The sequence below is a fragment of the Electrophorus electricus genome, chromosome 4 (genome assembly GCF_013358815.1).
Source record: "Electrophorus electricus isolate fEleEle1 chromosome 4, fEleEle1.pri, whole genome shotgun sequence".
NCBI lineage: Eukaryota > Metazoa > Chordata > Actinopteri > Gymnotiformes > Gymnotidae > Electrophorus > Electrophorus electricus.
The window spans coordinates 13,991,736-13,997,652 of NC_049538.1; positions in this window are offsets into that span (position 1 = coordinate 13,991,736).

Sequence of the window (5,917 nt, forward strand, 5' to 3'; positions counted from 1 at the left end):
ACAGTCATTACACTTTCAATTTGCTTGTCTCCTTAGCCTTGTGGTGCTGGCCATTGCTGGGAGGCTTATAAAAACACACGTTCACTTCTGCCAATGGTTTATTGAAAGGGACCCCGTTGTTAATCTGTGAGTCACTAGTTAACATCTACAACATCTACAAATCACGTGCTTCACTGGTTGTTTAATTGATTTAATTCACTGATTTAATACGTAGCCATCAATCTAGGTCTCAATTCAAAGAGGAACAACTCATTAAGCAGCATGGCTTGCACACACAGGCTAATGCAGTTGAGAAAAACCCTTTGGAATGATTTGCATTCCCTTTAGTGCCAATAACTTCAACCAAAATTCTTTCTGTAGCTCAGCTGCATGCTAAACCTGAGCAGTATTTCCAAGACCTATTGGCCCATGCAAAACCTACTGGCCCATGTTTCAGCTCCAGGATGGTTGTTTTGAACGCCTCGCTTGAATGCCCTGCTACAGTTCATACCACAGCTATTCAGAGGACTGGGCTCAGAGTTGCAAAAACTTAAGTCTGGCTTTGATACCTTCAGCCATTTTACTGGTAAATGAAGTGCCCAATATACCCTCAATATACTCTCAGCTCAGTATACTCTCAGCATACTCTCAGCTCAGTATACTCTCATCACACTCTCAGTATACTCTCAGCGCACTCTCAGTATATACTCTCAGTTCAGTATACTCTCAGCACACTCTCAGCTCAGTATACTCTCAGCACACTCTCAGCTCAGTATAATCTCAGAACAGTCTCAGCTCAGTATACCCTCAGCACACTCTCAGCTCAGTATACTCTCAGCATACTCTCAGCACACTCTCAGCTCAGTATACCCTCAGCATACAGTATACTCTCATCACACTCTCAGTATATACTCTCAGCTCAGTATACTCTCAGCACACTCTCAGCTCAGTATACTCTCATCACACTCTCAGTATATACTCTCAGCTCAGTATACTCTCAGCACACTCTCAGCTCAGTATACTCTCAGCACACTCTCAGTATATACTCTCAGCTCAGTATACTCTCAGCACACTCTCAGCTCAGTATACTCTCAGCACACTCTCAGTATATACTCTCAGCTCAGTATACTCTCAGCACACTCAGTATACTCTCAGCTCAGTATACTCTCAGCACACTCTCAGTATACTCTCAGTTCAGTATACTCTCAGAACAGTCTCAGCTCAGTATACCCTCAGCACGCAGTATACTCTCACACTCTAATCACACTCTCAGCACACTCCCATCACACTCTCATCACACTCTCGGTATACTCTAAGGCTAGCCAGCCTGGGCAACAGTAACAGTGATGCCTTCCAGTTCCTCATTACTACAACTTCAAAAGGTTCACATTGGTTTTATGTACAGGATAGTAGGCTACGAGGCTCTGGTTACTTTAGTTAACCCTTAACAGCCGTTCTCATAATGTGACCTATTCAACTGCAGTTAGAGACTTTCAACCACATATGAAATCTTATTACATTTTCTGCATTTTATTGTTATGAACTATGGATATATAGTGAAGTACATGTCTACATTTTGAAAGCTTTATGGATATTATTAGTTAGGCTTCTTGCTGACAGTGCACTTGAAATCAAATGCTGGACAGCTGGAATACCGTAATTTATGGCTTTGTACAGGAAGCAGGAAAGCTCAAAAATAGACCATTTGGGTTTATATCTTTGGGCTTCCCACTGGCCTATGATATTCTACTGAAATGGCCCTTCAAAGTGTCAATGTGGTATAAATGAGAATGGAAAGGAATTTTTAAAGTAAACTGAATTTGTAGCGTTATCAATAGGAGAAGACAAAGACCCTCAACCTTGCCAATCAGCACAGATCTGTTAAATGGCAGGAATTTTCACCAGCTCTGCAGTAGGTGCAGGACAGCGTGCTGTATATAATCTATGCAGCTGTTCGCTCCAGCAGTGGCTGCGTTCAGTTTTTCAGCTCAATCATATTCAGGCAATCAGTTTATCAGAAACCGTAGCCGTCACTCTGAACGTGGCATTATCGTGAAGTCCTCAGAACTTGGATGCCACTGGACGCCATCGGACAGTGAAATTAGTTACTGCGTGGTCTCCATCTTCATGCTAATGCACATCTCCACCAGGGCGATCATTTCTGACTTGTGTGATATTTTTTTGTTTGGACTAAAACCTAATCTAAGCTGTCACCCCAGGTATCAGTCTAGCGAGTGGTGCTAGACATGTCATTCAGTATTCATTCAAACCAGGAGCTGTTTTGGACTACGGTGCTTGGAACTGTCCAACCCACTGGAACTGTTCTGACCTTCCCCAATAAAGGCGAGTCTTCGTCCCCCAAAAAGCTCCAGTGCTTTCTGTCCAAGTTGTCCATTATCATTTTCCCGGCTATGTGTGCAGAAGGAGCAGATCGCGTAAATCGGGTGCAGGGGAAAACAATGACAGCTCGTCAAATTAGTCGCTGAGGGAAGAGGCTGACAACATCAGAATAGAGGATTAAGGCTCCGAAGGTCTCACTTCCATATTGAATGACACAAGCAATAGTCTTCCGTTTTCTTCCTCGGCTGGTTATAGGGTTGGAGTGTCACCCTGACTGATGGTGCTGGAGGCGTTGGAAGACAAATGCGCTTGCTGGTGTGTCTTCGCTGCCAGGCTGGAATACTTACACTTGAGACTCGTGGGGACAAAACTCTGGAACTGAAATTGGTCCTAACGATGGAGGTATCAGTCTTTGATTTTTAGCTGAAATTTGCTACCACAGATCACAGGCTCTAAACTGGCCTTCCCAAATTTGCCAGGGTAATGTGAGCCAGCCCACATGGGAAGAGCTTTCATTCCAGCACATTTCTGATACATTTCCCTCACTTTTATAGCCCATACAGATAGCCCCAAAACAACTACACCATAGAAGGCCTCCGCTGTTTTTGATGTCTTAACCTACTAATTTTCTATGCCTGTTGTTTGCTTCTGGGCAAATTTAAACATTTATTTAAATGAGACCTTTTATTGATTTGCCAGATAACAAAGTTGCTTTGTTCCAGTGACTGCTTATGCTGCAAACATCAGAGCTCTGTCCTCGGTGCTCTGTGACTGGTCAGTGGGATGATGCGGAGATCAATACCACATCCAGCACCCTCTCTCAAGCACGGCAGGCCGAGAGCACATTTTCTCTCCACTCCACTGGGTGATTACAGGGGAACATAATCATTTCCAAGCCTTTTCTCTAGATGTCTGTGCGGCATTACTGCAACACTGCATTAAGACACAATAAGCATAACTCTGTTGCATCAGGCCATGCTATATGGTGAAATAAAGCCATTAAATTATCAACACCACCACCAACGTCTGTTGTTATTATTATTATTATGGTTTTTATAAATGCTCATGTTTATGCTTCAAATGTATATTGATATGTATATTGTATGCACGTACATGTCATTCTGCTGTGCCTTGTTAAGTGGATAATTAGTATTTGTCTCTCTTTCCTTTGTGTATTGTTGTATATGTTTGCCTGTTTCCCAGCTGTCTTTTTAAGGTCATTCTATTGTGTAATGTGATTTTTGACTTTTGTTCCCCTTCTGGTTTTGTTTACAGATTCACCTCTGATTATGCCGTCTGTGATCGAACTCAGTCTGCCTGCACTGACAAGCAGCGGAGAAAACCTAGTTAAGCTCATTCACTTTAGTTTCCTTCTCTCTCTCTTACTTTTGCAGTAAACCATACTCCACAGTTCACAGCTCAATTTCATGTAAAAATGTGGAGTACTGGGTAAGATTAAAATAAAACAGCCAGATAAAGGAATGTAGGTTTCTCAAATACGCCTTGCATAAAATAATAAGAGAACACGGAATGGTCAAAGAGGGCATTGGTTGACATTTGCTTACATGATTAAATATAATCTTGAGAGAGAGTGCTTTTGTGCTGCATGGCTTTGCCAACAACCCGGAATGAAATGCTATCTTTCATTTAGCTGACTAATGCATCAGTTAAATAATATGTTTGATGACCATGTCCACATCCTCTTCCTCTACTGCACACTGCTGCTCTCTGCTGAAAAGCACCAACTTAAGCAACAATAATGAATGCATAAAAGACTCATTGAATGCCATAATGAAAACAGCTGTCACGTGTGTGTGTTGGCAAAGCGACCAGTCCAAAAACAGAAAATGCAGGACCAAACAAGCCAGTGGGTTTTTATTTAGACATTACACCTTTTATTATGAAACATGACAGTAAAACAATTTTAAAAAATATAAAAAAGAGGTTAATAGCAGAGAACTAATCAACTGAGTACATTGATCTGAATGCTCTTTGTTTAAAGCTACCCTGTTCACTATTATTAAACTACTCCATGTTGTCTATAAAGAAGGTATCTGACTTTGGTAGGGGTGAAAAATGCACAAATGCGGTTTTACACACCCATTTACAAACTTCTGATTTGGCCCTAGAATCAATTAAGCTGTTTTTTTGTTTGTTTTGTTTTTTTTTACAACCCAGTGGACTCATGAATAATTGATGAGCCATGCTCTGATTGGCTTCTTTACATTGACACACCAAGGTGCGAGTTAGCGAGTTAGCTAGCTATAGGCCTTTAACAACAAACTTTAACAAACTATAACAACTTGTTAAATATGAACATCACTGGCAACCAAAAATAATTTCTGAGTTATATGTATTGTTGATGAAATAAAATAGAAATGTATCTTTGCTAGTAGCTAACATTACCTATACTATCTAATGTTACTTGCTTTTGATCTCGACAGCAACACAAAGTAAATTAAAACCACAGCATATTTAGGCATATATCCATATATATTTGAGCCTGTGTTGGAGGATATTGCAATGCCAATAAAGTTGGAACTGCCCCATGTTTCAGTGCCAAACACTGTCTAGAGCGAAATGTGCAGAGCAAACATTAACAATCTGTTAAATATGAATGTGAACCATACCTGTTGCTCTGTTGTCATTGTTTTGTTCTTCAAAATACCGGCAGGACTGTTAATAATGTCTGGGCTAGAACACGGGCTGGTTTGTGCAAACTTTGGTATGACCCTGTTTTATACGGGATTTACATTTGAAGGAGGTGGCAACAAAGTTAGTTCCACGTACCAAACCCTCCTTATTCACCCATGGCATGGTAAATGCCATTTTCCAATCTATAGCACTTTGAAGATTTAACAGGTTCCTCTGGAAGGGATGGTTCAGTTGTACAAGTGGATATAAACTGAACAGCACTGGGCCGAACGGGGCGGTTTATTTTCTCTGCATGTGAGCGATCACTGGGCCTCCCACTGCCTGTCTTGAGCTGTGCTCTGAACAGAAGTCACCTCCAAGGACAATGCTCAGAATCCAGATTGTTGCTAAATGCCACAGAGAGGCCTGCGTTTGAGGCCATGCCATAGTAGATTCAGGCAGCAGCATACAAAGCAGAATCTGGATTTTGTGTTCACACTACTCGGTGAGCTGCTCACACACATGCTGCTGCCATATGATTTCAGGCTGATAGGGTTGTGCTAGTATGTGAATGCTCTCTAAATCACGAATGAAAGCCTGAGCGGATGGTATCATTTCCATGGGAGATGGATGATTAGCCTTCAAGGAAAACATAGCACATGTGCTCCATGCAAAAGAAGTAAGTTAGAAAGTATACAAATAAGTAAACACAAACAAATAAAAAGAAACAAACAAATAAATAAATACACAGATGGATGGATGGGTGGATGAATGAATGGATTTAACTGCCCTTGAGAAAGCTAAAGAGGAAATCTAATTTGTGCATGATTGATTAGCCCTTGCATTGTGATAAAGCTAAATTTGGAACACTGCCCATGTCACGTTTTCATAGATCACCATCACCGGCAATTATTCCCGCACAACTGCTCCTACACGGACTGGTCTTGTATTGGTCCATTTAGCT